Here is a 16,583-nt window from a genome sequence, read left to right on the forward strand (position 1 = left end):
GAAATTTTACTCCTCACCTGGTCATCCTTCAGGACTCTGTGGCTGTGTGAGTGCTATTATTTATTTGCTGCCCTGATTAGACTCTCATATACTCATGAGGAAAAGTTTCTCCGTAGTCTAACAAACACATAGTATCTGTACTTGGCACCAGCTCGAGGTTAATTTCTCCTCTTACATATTGCAGGTATACTGTGCTGTACACCCTGCTGCCAGCTCAGCGTTCATCTGCCAGACAGCCAGAACACTGTACTAAAATACGTAGTTCAGTATACTGTATACACTACTCATCACACTTTACATTCTTGTGAAGTTTTCTCAGTACAGCCTAGTTGAGAATCTCTCTCTTAAGGCTTTAGTGAAGAGAGGCATTGTAACCTAGCAGCACGCCATCATAATAACGTACCCTGGTGCGTGCTTTGGTAGAATAGCAGGCCACTCTGATAGGATAATGCGTTAAAGCTAATTTCTCTTTTCCTTTTCAAATTTATCTAAATAGTTGCATAAGTCATCTATTGCTGCCTAATAAATTATCTCAAACTTTAGCAGCCAAACAATAAACATTTATTATCTCAGTTTCTGTGGGTCAGGAATCGAGGAGCAGCTTAACTGTGTGGTTCTGCCTCAGGCTCTTTCATGAGGTGATGGTTAAGATGTCAGCCAGAAGGGCTGCAGTCATCTGAAGGCTTGCCGGAGGCCAAAGGATCCACTTCCATGGTGCTCACCCTCACGTGGATGATGAGTTCATGCTGGCTATTGGCAGGAGGCCTCAGTTCTTCAACAGATGGACTTCTCCTCAGGGCTGCCTGTGTGTCCTCATGACATGGCAGCTGGCTTCCCCCAGAATGAGTGACTTAAGAGAAAGACAAAAGGCACGTGTCTTTTATGACCTAGCTCAGAAGTCATACACAGTCTTTTTTTTTTTAATTTTTTAATTGTGAAAAGGTATACATAACATGAAACTTACCATTTGAAGTGCACAGTTAGGAGCATTAAGTGCATTACATTACTGTGCCTCACCACTATCCACTTCCAAGAACTCTTTTCATCTTGCAAAACCGAAACTCTGTAACAATTAAAAAATAACTCCCCATTCTCTCTCTGTCAGCCCCTGGCAACCATCCTTCCACTTCCTGTCTCTCTAAATTTGACCGCTCTAGGTACCTCCTATGAGTGGAATTATACAATGTGTGTCCTTTTCTGCCTGGCTTATTTCGTTTAGCACAATGTCCTCAAGGTTCATCCATGTTGTAACATGTGTCAGAATTTCCTTTCTTTTAAGGCTGAATAATGTTCCATTGTATGTCTATACCACATTTTGTTTATCCACTCATCTGTCGATGGACACTTGGCTGGCTTCTGCCTTTTGGCTCTTGTGAGTAATGCTGCTATTAACGGGTGTACAAATAGTTGTTAATGGCCCTACTTTCAGCTCTTCTGGATATATACCCAGAGTGGACTTGCTGAATCATACGATAATTCTGTTTTTTTCCAAGCTTAATTAATTCACTTTATCTTTCCTGTGTAAGTACTCTACGTGGTGACCATAGCTGGAGCTTGGGTCTTCTTTGCAGAGACTCTGGTATGGCTCTTTATTAAATGGTCAGTGAATTCCTGATGGGGAGACTTGGTGAACATGGTCCCTTTCTAGAGGTCAAGGTGAGTAGCTGTAAGTCTTGGAGATGGCATCAAAGGTGGCCGTGGTAAAGTTGCACAGGCTGGCAGTGCAGCCTGCAGACAAGGTGTACTAGTCCTTGATACTGGCCACCAGCTTCTTGGGCACAAGAGCCCAGAGCATGCCAGTGCCTTTGGGGTGGGGATGAGATACACCGGCACAGAGCCACAGTGGCTGGTCACCTTGTAAAGGACAGTGTGGGGCTTGCTGATCTTGCTTCCTCAGTAGCCTCACTGCCTGGCAACAGGGGAGAGTTTGGCCAGGGTAATGGCCCCGGGGACGGCCGTGGCTGCCTCCTTGGATCGCTTACCAAAATTGACATGGCCCTTGTAGTCCCTAGTGGCAACAGATGCCTTGAACCTGGTGTGCTGGCCAGTGTGGGTCTGCTTTTGCACAGGTGTAGTCTTCAAGCTCACCCTTTAGGGTCAGCCTCAGGAAAAAGTCCATGATATCAGACTACGTGACGGACGAGGAAAAGAGATGTATTTCCTCCAGGGACTTGGTATCCATGTCCATGACCAAGCAGCCTGGCTCGGGGACCGGGAGCCACTTCTTGTCCTCAGCCTCCCCACAACGAGCTCTGTGGCCTTGGCTCCAGCCTGAGCATAGCTGCAGCGCTGGCACCGGAAGCTGCCCCCCATACCTCTGTGGAGCTGCTGCGGTCACCTTCTGGTCTCCTGGAACACCAGCATCATCCACCATTTGGTGTTTTCTTGGAGCAGAAAGGCAATTCTATTTTTAATCTTTTGAGGAATCTCCGTACTGTTTTCCAGAGTAGCTGTACCATTTAACGTTTCCACCAGCAGTGCACAGGGGTTTCAGTTTCTCCACGTCTTCGCCGACACTTTTTTTTTTTTTATAGTAGCCATCCTGACGGGTGTGAGGTGGTATCTCATTGTGGATTTTCATTTGTGTTTCCCTCATGATTAGTGATGGTGAGCATCTTTGCATATGCTTCTTGGCCGTTTGTGTATCTTTTTTAGAAAGTGCCTATTCGGGTCCTTTGCCTATTTTTAAATCAAGTTTGGCTTTTTGTTGTGGAGTTTTAGGAGTTCTGTATGTATTTTGAATATATTTGGATTATCAGATGTATGATTTGAAAATATCTTCTCCCATTCTGTAGGTTGCATTTTTACTCTGTTGATAGTATCCTTTGATGCACAAAAGTTTTTAATTTTGATGAAGAACAATTTTTTAATTTTTTCTTTTGTTGCCTGTGGCTTTGGCATATATCCAAGAAATCATTGCCAAATCCAATGTTGTGAAGCTTTTTTGCCATTTGTTTTCATTGAAGAGTTTTATAGTTTTAACTCTTACGTTTAGGTCTTTCAAACACACTATCATTTTTGCGATATCCTATTGTTTACACAGGCCAGCTCCATTCAGTGTGGGAGGGGATTACCCAGGATATGAATACCAGGAGGTGGGGATCATTGGCCCAGGCCATCCTGGAAGCTGGTTCCTACAATCATTCAGGTATATAGTTTTTGTTTTTGTTTTTATTTTGCGGTACGCGGGCCTCTCCCGTTGTGGAGCACAGGCTCCGGACGCGCAGGCTCAGCGGCCATGGCTCACGGGCCCAGCCGCTCCGCGGCATGTGGGATCTTCCCGGACCCGGGCACGAACCCGTGTCCCCTGCATCGGCAGGCAGACTCTCAACCACTGCGCCACCAGGGAAGCCCCAGGTATATCGTTTTAAAAGTTAAGTAATTCTATAAAGTTGATAATGAGAATGGGAATCCCCTGCCCCTTCTTCTCCCACTGCTACCAAACCTTAATGTCCACATTCCAGAGATAACTGCTTTCAGCTTTTTTTTTTCAGCTGTTTCTTCTGTTACTTGCCTTCATATTTCTAAATCATATGTTTATCTGCCATTTGGGGGCTTTTTATTTTATATATTATTTATTTATTAAATTCCTATCAGAAGGTGGAAGTTGAGAATTCTTGTGCTGCCTCCTCCTGCCCCCACCCCCAACCACACACACGCACACACACACGCACGCACACACGCACACACACACACACACTCTCCCCTTCCTCCCATCCCTGCAGTGAACACATAGTACAATTTGATCAGTGTTTACTGTTTTCATTATCATGACTGGGCCCTTGGAAACTTTTGGGCCTCTCAGAGTCATCATTTCTTCTTTCCTATGGATCCATTTCTCTGTCATTTTGTCTGACTTGGTACATGTTGTAAAGTTAAGAAATTTTCCAAGTTTCAAATTTCTTGCAGGTTAAGACAGTTTACACAGGGCTATACGGGAGGGGAGGATATGTATATGTATATATATTAATATATATATACACACATACATGTGTATATTATTTTCTACTGTTTTCTACTGACTGAAATATTTATGTTCATACTTTATGAAAGCTAAGTGTACAAGTAATACACACATGTAGCCACGTCATAAAATAATCTAACAGAAACATATACAGATTAAGAGGAGATTAAGCCCCCTCCTCAGAGGTAGCCACAGTTAAAAGGTTGATCTGTATATTTTTCCGTGACTTTTTTTCCTCCCTAATGTCGCCATGTTTCTCTGGCTTGTTTATATAAGCTTTTCTTCTTTCTTTGGCCGGGCCATGCAGCGGGATCTTAGTTCCCTGTCCAGGGATCAAACCTATGCCCCCTGCAGTGGAAGCACAGCGTCTTAACCACTGGACCGCCAGGGAAGTCCCTATGTAAGCTTATCTGAATATTCTTAACCACTATGTAGTTTTCCAAAGGTTGAACGTACCATAATTTATTTTGCCATTCTCCTATTAAAGAGCACTAAGTTGTATCCAATTTAGGCATCTGCAGTGAATGCCTTGTACATATATCTTTGTACACATGTGCAAGTATTTCTATGGGATACATTCCAAGAAGTGGAATTCGTTGGATCAGATGATATATACACTTTGAATTTGTATAGATACTGTCAAATTGGCCTCAAAAGGGCTGTGAAAGGGCTGTACCACTACCCCCTCCAATCTGGAGCGTGCTCTTCCTTCACACACTTGCCAGCATCTATTCTACGAGACTATCACTTATTCCTTTCCTGCAAATTCTCTCCTTTTTTACTGATGATGAAATTAGGCATAGACCTATCTTCAGATATATTATTTTAGAGATGCTCTGTTTTCAGGCAAGAATATAACTGAGATGGGGCCAAGAAGCAGGAAGGTAAAAGTATTCTCAGTGGGCTCTTTCTTTTCTTACTATCAATTAAGATCAGGAAGAATCCCTACGTGTTAGCTTCTTTCCCCTACACTGCACTGCTGAAGTGCTTTTCTCCCCTGCTTTTGTTTTTGATTGATTTCATCCAAGAGGCTTACCCTTTCCCCTCCCTCAGTAATGAATAACCAGAAAAGTCACAGAACCAGGCAAATTGAGTGAAGGAAGCTTAAGGAAAATATTAAAAAGGAAGAAAAGTGTTTGATGTACTTTTAATATAAAATGTGGAAAAAGTAGAAGAAGGGCGGGGGTTGGGGAAAGAGGGCGGAGAGAGATTACTCACGGTAATGGGAACCAAATGTTGGCCGGGAAAGCTGCAGCATTCTCACACTCTTCCTGTAACGCCATGGCTTTTCAAAGTGGTAATAATGGAGCACCAACAGTACAGGACACGCCTTAACCCTTCCATACCTGAACAGCCCCAACTCAGCTTTTCCGAGGCGGTGTCAGCTTTGAAGTCCTGGCACGTGGACGATGTCTGTGTCCCGCTTGCCATCAGGGCAAAAAGAAGGAAGGTGGAAGCAAGTAGTAGAACAGTAAGGGAGCACTCGCTTGCTGGAACTCCTCACAGTACGCTGCATTTCTCTTTCTGTGTGTTAGGCTTTTCTGCTGGACAAGCAGCAGCCTGCTTGACAGTAGCTTGCCAGGTTTGGATGATGATATCTTCTCCCCTTGCTGCCCAGAGCTGATGAGAAAACCCCCATGGGATAGGCAGGCAGCCTCCCTCCATCAGTAATGATCCCACAACATGAAAAGGCCTCCATGGAGACCGAAGTCCCCCCTGGGTGCCCGTGTGCAAGTACAGGCGCTCCTGTGGAGGCCCCGGCCTTTATTTTCTTGGAAGTCCACACCTGCCGCTGTGGAATTGAGATGTAAAGACTGTTTGCAGCCGAATGGCACTCCCTGACCATATGACCTCCAGGTGGTCAAGGACAGGCACTTGCCCCTTGGCCTAGCCATTTATCTATGGAGGGCGAATGAAAAGGGGTGAAGGAATGAAGGAAGGTCCTGCTCCAGCTAGCTTTTACTGCCATCTTGATTCAAATTTTGTTCAGGTGCCTTTAAAAGTCCATTGTGCCTGAGAAATAAACCTTATTTTTTAGGTCAGATATTCACCATTTCAGATGGGAGGCACTGGTAGCAGTAGGGCAGGCGGCACCGCAGGGCAGGCAGGTGCTTGGCTCTGCAGGTAGCTGGGCGGCTCCGGAACTCTTTAGCAGCAGTTGTCTCAGCTGTAACAGGAGACAACTGTTAGTCTCTGCCTCCTTGGCGTGTTAAAGGTTTCAGGGAGTTAAGGCACAGAGAATATTTAGCACCCCACCTGCCACCTCCTCTTCTCTTCTCTGTCTCTTGGTACCCTCATATTACCTACAGCTAAAACTGAAACATCTTTTTTTCAAATGTTTTCCAGAATCATCCTTGGGACGATTTTATAGTTTTACGTTTTACATTTAAGTAAACGTTTTGAATGATCCATTTGGAACTAATTTTTATATGAAGTCTGAGGCTTAGGTAGAGGTTCATTTCTTTTGCCTGTGGATGTACAATTGCTCCAGCACCATTTGTTAACAAACAAATGGCTTTAAACAGGTTATCCTTCCTTCATTGTATTGACTTTTCCAGCATGGTCAAGTCAGTTGAGCACCTTAGTGTGGGTCTTGGCTGATTTTGGTATTCCTAAAACAAAGGTCTATAGCAATAATAATTTGTTAGAGACTCTTTAGCAAGGAGTGTTTTAGGTTCTAGTTTTCTTCCTTGTACCTTTGGAATCGTACAGATTTAGGTTCAAAAGTGGCTCTTTCACTTACTGTGAGTGAAGTTAAACCTAAGTCATTTAACCTAAGCCTCAGTTTTCTCATCTCTGAAATGGAATGGTAATAATACCTTTCTCAATGGGTTTCTCTGAGGACTAACCAAGGTAGGGCATATAAAGGGCTTATCTTGAAATTAGGCATTTGGAAAGCCTTCAAGCTAATGTTGGTGATGGTAGTGAGACTTAGCTATCTCTGTGCTTGGCCATACTAAGACACACTTACTCATGCCCCTTGCCTTCCCCAAACCTTAACTTTACACTTTTCGTTATAGTTCATCATGAGCACGTGAGTGATTCCAGTTAAAGCTGCTGTGCTGGGCCCTACTTAGATGGCGGTTTTGATCAGTAACATTGGTGTTTCTGAACATACGAGAGATCTGTCTTACAGCTGTAATTGCAGACTACCCCCATTGGGTTTCCTGATGCTTCCTGCTCTTTCATATGCTCGTCCTTCTACCTGCAGTGTCCTTCCAGTTGTCAAAGTGCTGGTCATCTTTTGCGACCGCTTCTACTTTGACGTCTTCCTTGATTTCCCCCATAGGAAGTTGCTCCCCTGTCTTGTCTTCTAAAGCCAGTGTCCTGTTCCCAGCACAGTGGCATACAGAGTATGGAGAGTGGCAGGAGTTCTTTTCTTCATTAAAAAAAATACACGTTTTAAAAGTGCATAAATAAATAAAGTATATCCAAATATGCTGACATGAACATTAAATGATAAAAGCAGGATAGTATAATCACAATTTACTATCTATTTTCATAGTCAGCATGCATTAATTTTTAAATTGATTTTTATATTGCTTAAAGTGCCCTACAATTTGCTATTAAGTCAGAAATATTTCTCCCTTATTTTGAAATGATACGATTCATTTGTTAAAGAGAGGAACAAAAGGAAGGGAAGGAGAAAGGGACTAACATTCACTGAGTGCCCAACTCATGCCAGATCCTGTGCTTTGTATGTTTACTCCTGAAAACATGGCTGTAACATGGGTATTGTTACCCTCAAGTTCAGATAATGAAATAGACTTAGAAATGTTAACATTTGAGTTCAGCTTTTTCTGATGTGAAAGTTCATGCTTTTCACGGCTTGAACTTCCCTACTTGTGGGAAGAGGAAAATCAGTACCAGTCTTTTCACAGTGGCATCCCAGGCTAGTCTTAGACCCATTATTTAGTGATGATAACGTGCAAAGGAGAGGTGGAAATATTTCTGAAGATAAACTCTCACTGTTGGAATGTAAGAACCAGTATTTCTGTGAACAAAAGTGAAGAAAAATGTCCCATCATCTATGAACATGTACATTATTTTACTTTTATGAGACACTAATGTCATGCTTCGTGTGTGGGCAGAAAACATCAATAAGACTGAAGCAGCTAACTCTAAATATATGGCTTACATTTACAATTTGGATTAAATTTCTTCTTGCTTTGTATGCTGCCTCTTCTGGATATAACTTAATTTCTGTCACAGATTAGAACCAGCAGGTCAGGCGGATTAGAATGGCTGTTTTGAAGGTGGGTAATTCCATACAAGGGAAATATCGTGACTCTCGGGGATAGAAGTTGTAGATTTTTTGGGTCCTCTTGGTTTCTTACAATGGCCTGATCATACAGGTGCTGGTCAACACGTCTTATAAATGTGATTTGTCATTTTAGCTGTGGTTTAACATATGTTCAACAGCTTTGGTATTTTAGAAGAGAACCATTGCTTCTTGGACTTTTGGCTACGATCAAATGTACAAGGGAAGGAACCAGAGTATCATGAAAAGGATGTAAAGCAGAAGAAGTAATAATGAAAGATGTCCCTTTTAGCCTCCAGGCTATTTATGGACTCAGTGTGTGGGGAATCTGGCCATAGACAGACACAGAAATGAATCATACATTTCTTCATCAGTGTAATCATATATTACACTTCATCAGCAAGTGTAATGTCTGGAATTTGAGCCCTAGAGGTAAAGAGTTTTGTTTGATTCATCCCTGAAATACAAATTCTGTATTCCTATTTTTATTATATTCATACTACAAGTGATTAGCTTCTCCATACCAAGAGGACACAGTTTACCATGTAGGAATATGGCCTGCCTGTTGATTTGTGAGAAATCCAGATTACATCCCACTGAATCTCAAAAATAAGATGATACATAAGAAACAATAGGGGGCTTCCCTGGTGGCGCAGTTTTTAAGAAGCCGCCTGCCAATGCAGGGGACACGGGTTCGAACTCCGGTCCGGGAAGATCCCACATGCTGCGGAGCAGCTAAGCCCGTGTGCCACAGCTACTAAGCCGTGTGCCACAACTGCTCAAGCCCGTGCGCCTAGAGCCCGTGCTCCGCAACAAGAGAAGCCACCGCAATGAGAAGCCTGCGCACCACAATGAAGAGTAGCCCCCGCTCGCCTCAACTAGAGAAAGCCCGCACACAGCAACGGAGACCCAACACAGCCAAAATTAAATTAATTAAATAAATAAAATATTTTTAAAATGCTTAAAAAAAAGAGAGAAAATATAGTAACATGCTAATAGTAACATTCAGTGCTTATGATATGCCAGGCCCTAAATGCTTTATGTACCTTAACTCATTTAATAGCTAACTTTTACCTTGTGCCAGCAACTGTTCTCAAAGCTTCACGTGTATTAACTGATTTAGTGCTCCCAGATCCTCTGTGAGATAAGTACTGTTATCATCCCCATTTTACAGATGAAGAGACTAAGCACAGAGCAATGAAGTGACTTTCCCAAAATGACGCATTGGTGAATGGCAGTCAGGATTCAAACTCAAACAAGTGGTAGCAGAATCCATGCTCTTAACCACTCTGCCGGTGATTCAGTGAGATGCATCAGAATCCCTTGAATGGCTTGTTAAAATAAAGATTGCTGGGCCCAACCTCAGAGCTTCTGATTTCAGTAGGTGTGGGGTGAGGTTCAGTTATTTTCACTTTTAACAAGTTCCCAGGTGATGCTGTGCTGTTGGTCCAGGTACCACACTTTGAGAACCACAGTCCTGTGCTGTGCTGCCTCTGCTAGGGCTGGAAAGGAATTAATATTCAGTGCAAGCAGCTGAGGACCAGGATAATGAGTTTCAATGGTCTGATCTTATCAGAGGTGGGTGCCTGCATTTGGTGGCAGCTGTGACCTAGAACTGAACCCCTCTAGTAAATTTTTTTATTATTATTACAGGTAAAGCAGGTAACTTCTAATGAAATGGGTGAAATCCAAAATGGAAATTATAAGACTTCAAAAGTTTTTTTTTTGCCATCTGCCACCACCCCCCTACCCCCCCACCACTCTCCCCCCTTGGTGTCCATACGTTTTGTTTTGTTTTGTTTAATTTTATTTTATTTATTTTTTTATACAGCAGGTTCTTATTAGTCATCACTTTTGTACACATCAGTGTATACATGTCAATCCCAATCGCCCAATTCATCACACCACCACCACCACCCCCTACCGCTTTTGCCCCTTGGTGTCCATACGTTTGTTCGCTACATCTGTGTCTCACTTTCTGCCCTGCAAACCGTTTCATCTGTACCATTTTTCTAGATTCCACATACATGCGTTAATATACGGTATTTGTCTTTCTCTTTCTGACTTACTTCACTTTGTGTGACAGTCTCTAGATCCATCCACGTCTCTACAGATGACCCAATTTCATTCCTTTTTATGGCTGAGTAATATTCCATTGTATATATGTACCACATCTTCTTTATCCATTTGTCTGTCAGTGGGCAGTTAGGTTGCTTCCGTGACCTGGCTATTGTAAATAGTCCTGCAATGAACATTGGGGTGCATGTGTCTTTTTGAATTATGGTTTTCTCTCATACTGGGCATATGGGTATATGCCCAGTAGTGGATTGCTGGGTCATATGGTAATTCTATTTTTAGTTTTTTAAGAAACCTCCATACTCTTCTCCATAGTGGCTGTATCAGTTTACATTCCCACCAACAGTGCAGGAGGGTTCCCTTTTCTCCACACCTTCTCCAGCATTTCTCGTTGGTAGATTTTCTGATGATGCCCATTCTAACCAGTGTGAGGTGATACCTTATTGTAGTTTTGATTTCCATTTGTCTAATAATTAGTGATGTTGAGCAGCTTTTCATGTGCCTCATGGCCATCTGTATGTCTTCTTTGGAGAAATGTCTGTTAAGGTCTTCTGCCTATTTTTTCACTGGGTTGTTTATTTATTTATTTGCAATACGCGGGCCTCTCACTGTTGTGGCCTCTCCCGTTGCAGAGCACAGGCTCCGGACGCACAGGCTCAGCAGCCATGGCTCACAGGCCCAGCCGCTCCGCGGCATGTGGGATCTTCCTGGACTGGGGCACGAACCCGTGTCCCCTGCATCAGCAGGCAGACTCTCAACCACTGCGCCACCAGGGAAGCCCCTATTTTTTTGATATTGAGCTGCATGAGCTGTTTATACTTTTTGGAGATTAATCCTTTGTCCATTGATCTGTTTGCAAATATTTTCTCCCATTCTGAGGGGTGTCGTTTCTTCTTATTTATGGTTTCCTTTGCTGTGCAAAAGCTTTTAAGTTTCATTAGGTCCCATTTGTGTATATTTCTTTTTATTTCCATTACTCTAGGAGGTGGGTCAAAAAGGATCTTGCTGTGATTTATGTCAAAGAGTGTTCTTCCTAGTTTTCCTCTAAGAGTTCCATAGTGTCCAGTCTTACATTTGGTCTTTAATCCATTTTGAGTTTATTTTTGTGTCTGGTGTTAGGGAGTGTCCTAATTTCATACTTTTACATGTAGCTGTCCAGTTTTCCCAACACCACTTATTGAAGAGACTGTCTTTACTCCATTGTATATCCTTGCCTCCTTTGTCATAGATTAGTTGACCATAGGTGCATGGGTTTATATCTGGGCTTTCTATCCTGTTCCACTGATCTATATTTCTGTTTTTGTGCCAGTAGCATATTGTCTTGATTACTGTAGCTTTGCAGTATAGTCTGAAGTCAGGGAGTCTGATTCCTCTATCTCCGTTTTTTTCCCTCAAGATTGCTTTGGCTATCCGGGGTCTTTTGTGTCTGTGTACAAAATTTTAGATTTTTTTGTTCTAGTTCTGTAAAAAGTGCCATTGGTAATTTGATAGGGATTGCATTGAATCTGTAGATTGCTTTGGGTAGTAGAGTCATTTTCACAATATTGATTTTTCCAATCCAAGAACATGGTATATCTTTCCATCTGTTTGTGTCATCTTTGATTTCTTTCATCAGTGTCTTACAGTTCTCTGAGTACAGGTCTTTTACCTCCTTAGGTAGGTTTATTCCTAGGTATTTTATTCTTTTTGTTGCAATGGTGAATGGGATCATTTCCATAATTTCTCTTTCTGATCTTTTTGTTGTTAGCGTATAGGAATGCAAGAGATTTCTGTGCATTAATTGTGTATCGTGCAACTTTACCAAATTTATTGATTAGCTCTAGTAGTTTTCTGGCTGCATCTTTAGGATTCTCTACGTATAGTATCATGTCATCTGCAAAGAGTGACAGACACTTTTACTTCTTCTTTTCCGATTTATATTCCTTTTATTTCTTTTTCTTCTCTGATTGCCATGGCTAGGACTTCCAAAACTATGTCGAATAAGAGTGGCAAGAGTGGGCATCCTTGTCTTGTTCCTGATCTTAGAGGAAACGCTTTCAGTTTTTCACCATTGAAAATGATGTTTGCTGTGGGTTTGTTGTATATGGCCTTTATTATGTTGAGGTAGGTTCCCTCTTTGCCCACTTTCTGCAGAGTTTTGATCATAAATGGGTGTTGAATTTTGTCAAAAGCTTTTTTTGCATCTATTGAGATGATCATATGGTTTTTATTCTTCAGTTTGTTAATATGGTGTATCCCAGTGATTGATTTGCATATATTGAAGAATCCTTGCATCCCTGGGATAAATCCCTCTTGATCATGGTGTATGATCCTTTTAATGTGTTGTTGGATTCTGTTTGATGGTATTATGTTGAGGATTTTTGCATCTATATTCATCAGTAATATTGGTCTGCAGTTTTCTTTTTTGGTAGCATCTTTGTCTGGTTTTGGTATCAGGGTGATGGTGGCCTCGTAGAATGAGTTTGGGAATGTTCCTTCCTCTGCAGTTTTTTGGAAGAGTTTGAGAAGGATGGGTGTTAGCTCTTCTCTTAATGTCTGATAGAATTCACATGTGAAACCATCTGGTCCTGGACTTTTTGTTTGTTGGGAGATTTTTAATAACAGTTTCAATTTCATTACTTGTGATTGTTCTGTTAATATTTTTTATTTCTTCCTGATTCAGTCTTGGAAGGTTATACCTTTCTAAGAATTTGTCCATTTTTTCCAGGTTGTCCATTTTATTGGCATAGAGTTGCTTGTAATAGTCCTTTAGGATGCTTTGTATTTCTGCAGTGTCCGTTGTAACGTCTTTTCGTTTCTAATTTTATTGATTTGAGTCCTCTCCCTTTTTTTCTTTTTTCTTTTTAACATCGTTATTGGAGTATAATTTCCCTCTTTTTCTTGATGAGTCTAGCTAAAGGTTTATCCATCTTGCTTATCGTCTCAGAGAACCAACTTTTAGTTTTATTGGTCTTTGCTTCTCTTTCATTTATTTCTGCTCTGATCTTTATGATTTCTTTCCTTCTACTGCCCTTGGGTTTTGTTTGTTCTTCTTTCTCTAGTTCCTTTAGGTGTAAAGTTAGATTGTTTATTTGATATTTTTCTTGTTTCCTGAGGTAGAATTGTATTGCTATAAACTTCCCTCTTAGAACTGCTTTTGCTGCATCCCATAGGTTTTGGATGGTCATGTTTTCATTGTCATTTGTCTCTAGGTGTTTTTTGATTTCCTCTTTGATTTCCTCAGTGATCTCTTGGTTATTTAGCAATATATTGTTTAGCCTCCCTTTGTTTGTGTTTTTTACATGTTTTTCCCTGTAATTGATTTCTATTCTCATAGCGTTGTGGTCAGAAAAGTTGCTTGATATGATTTCAGTTTTCTTAAATTTACCAAGGCTTGATTTGTGACCCAAGATGTGATCTCTCCTGGATAATGTTCATGTGCACTGGAGAAGAAAGTGTAATCTGCTGTTTTGGGATGGAATGTCCTATAAATATCAATTAAATCTAACTTGTCTATTGTGTCATTTAAAGCTTGTGTTTACGGGCTTCCCTGGTGGCGCAGTGGTTGAGAGTCCGCCTGCCAATGCAGGAGACACAGGTTCGTGCCCTGGTCCAGGATACCCCACATGCTGCAGAGCAGCTGGACCCTTGAGCCATGGCCGCTGAGCCTGCACGTCCGGAGCCTTGCTCCACAACGGGAGAGGCCTGCGTACCGCAAAAAAAAAAAAAAGCTTGTGTTTCCTTATTAATTTTCTGTCTGGATGAATCTGCCCATTGGTGTCAGTGAGCTGTTAAAGTCCCCCAATGTTATTGTGTTACTGTTGATTTCCTCCTTTATAGCTGTTAGCATTTGCCTTATATATTGAGGTGCTCCTATGTTGGGTGCATTTATATTTATAATTGTTATATCTTCTTTTTGGATTGATCCCTTGTTCATTATGTAGTGTCCTTCCTTGTCTCTTGTAACATTCTTTATTTTCAAGTCTATTTTATCTGATACGAGTATTGCTACTCCAGTTTTCTTTTGATTTCTACTTACCTGGAATATCTTTTTCCATCCCCTCACTTTCAGTCTGTATGTGTCCCTCGGTCTGAAGTGGGTCTCTTGTAGACAGCATGTGTATGGGTCTTGTTTTGTATCCATTCAGCGAATCTGTGTCTTTTGGTTGGAGCATTTAATCCATTCACATTTAAGGTAATTATCGATATATTTGTTCCTGTTACCTTTTTCTTAATTGTTTTGGGTTTGCTTTTGTAGGTCCTTTTCTTCCCTTGTGTTTCCCACTTAGAGAAGTTCCTTTAGCATTTGTAGTAGAGCTGGTTTGGTGGTGCTGAATTCTCTTAGCTTTTGCTTGTCTGTAAAGCTTTTGATTTCTCCATCAAATCTGAATGAGATGATCCTTGCCGGGTAGAGTAATCTTGGTTGTAGGTTCTTCTGTTTCATCACTTTAAATATATCGTGCCACTCCCTTCTGGCTTGTAGAGTTTCTGCTGAGAAATCAGCTGTTAACCTGATGGGAGTTCCCTTGTATGTTATTTGTTGTTTTTCCCTTGTTGCTTTTAATAATTTTTCTGTGTCTTTGAGAAAACAATTTGCTTACCGTTTGTCCTGCGTGTTGCTCCTTGGGTTTATCCTGCCTGGGACTCTCTGCGCTTCCTGGACTTGGGTGGCTATTTCCTTTCCCATGTTAGGGAAGTTTTTGACTATAATCTCTTCAAGTACTTTCGCAGGTCCTTTCTCTCTCCCTTCCTCCTCTGGGACCCCTATAATGCTAATGTTGTTGCGTTTAATATTATCCCAGTGTTCTCTTGGCTATCTTCATTTCTTTTCATTCTTTTCTCTTTATTCTGTTCCGGGGCAGTGCATTCCACCATTCTGTCTTCCAGGTCACTTATCTGTTCTTCTGCCTCAGTTATTCTGCTATTGATTCATTCTAGTGTATTTTTCATTTCAGTTTTTGTATTGTTCATCTCTGTTTGTTTGTTCTTGAATTCTTCTAGGTCTTTGTGAAACATTTCTTTCATCTTCTCGATTTTTGCCTCCATTGTTTTTCCGAGGTTCTGGATCATCTTCACTATCATTATTCTGAATTCTTTTTCTGGAACGTTGCCTATCTCCCCTTCATGTAGTTGTTCTTCTGGGGTTTTATCTTGTTCCTTCATCTGGTACACAGTCCTCTGCCTTTGCATTTTGTCTGTCTATCTGTGAATGTGGTTTTCGTTCCACAGGCTGCAGAATTGTAGTTCTTCTTGTTTCTACTCTCTGCCCTCTCCAAAAGATTATTCTGATGGCCCTTTAATAAGGATGGAAGTTCTATGAGAAACTCTTTGTGATGGGCAGTGTCATGCCGGCCAGAAGAACTTTGAAAGATTTTTATGAGGCTTCTGTTCTATTCATGAAGTGAGAAAGTTTTCCCAAGCCAATGAAACATGGAGTACCCTTCTAGTGTTGGAGGGTCTCCTGCAGAGACAGGAGGTGGCTGTGGCTCACCACAGGGACAAGGACACTGACAGCAGAAGTTCTGGGAAGTACTCCTTTCCGTGAGCCCTCCGGGAGTCTGCCATTAACCCCACCAAAGAGCACCCTCTAGTAAATCTTGAGGGCAGCAAATTTCAGTAAACTTGTCTTGACACAACAGAAGCAGGTGCCAGTGTAGCCTTGTTGTGGACTTGATGAATAAGAGACCAGTTCCTAGTACAATGAAGGGTTGTTTCCATAGATTGTAGTTGAAGGTAGCTTGAGAATGGGCTCTTAGATGCAGTGCACACACACACACACACACACACGTACACACACACGGAGTGGTAAGAAAAAGGCTTGACTATTATACACATTTTATTTTCCCCTCTTTAGCCCTATAGCTTTAAAAAAAAAAATCTCCTTTCTTGTGATTTCCCCAGTATCTTCCCTATTTTATAAAAACATTATTTATAAAGAAAAGAAAAAGGACAGGTAGAGAAGGTTACAAAATAAAAAAGAAGAAGAAGAAGAAGAAAGGAAGAAAGGTGGAATTCTGGCATTGTCTCCCATTTCCCTTGGCCAATTGAGAATGGGGGCAGAGACAGGTTAGTGAAACCAGAAAAGCTATAGACTTGACTTCCATATCGCCAGCTGTTTTGCTTCCCGGGGAAAATAGGAGAAACGAAAGGAGCCTAACTGATGTGATGAGGCAGGAATTCTAAATTTGTGACACTTTGCAAGCTGTTTGTGTGTACTAGGTTTGAACCCAGCTACAATTCACTGTAGAAATTCTTGGAAACTGGCATGTCAGCTGCCCTAGACAATCTGCACATTAACTTTCA

General features: G+C 41.6%; 1 protein-coding gene and 1 pseudogene across 6 annotated transcripts in view; one reads left to right on the forward strand and one right to left on the reverse strand.

Moving 5' to 3' along the window:
- Positions 1 to 16,583, forward strand: part of TTLL5 (tubulin tyrosine ligase like 5) — a 317,335-nt gene that overhangs the window by 177,168 nt on the left and 123,584 nt on the right. The gene's annotated exons all lie outside the window — the stretch shown is intronic.
- On the reverse strand, positions 1,531 to 2,245 carry LOC116748747 (annotated as a pseudogene).

Source organism: Phocoena sinus, chromosome 2, assembly GCF_008692025.1.
Source record: "Phocoena sinus isolate mPhoSin1 chromosome 2, mPhoSin1.pri, whole genome shotgun sequence".
In the NCBI taxonomy this organism is placed as follows: Eukaryota; Metazoa; Chordata; class Mammalia; order Artiodactyla; family Phocoenidae; genus Phocoena; species Phocoena sinus.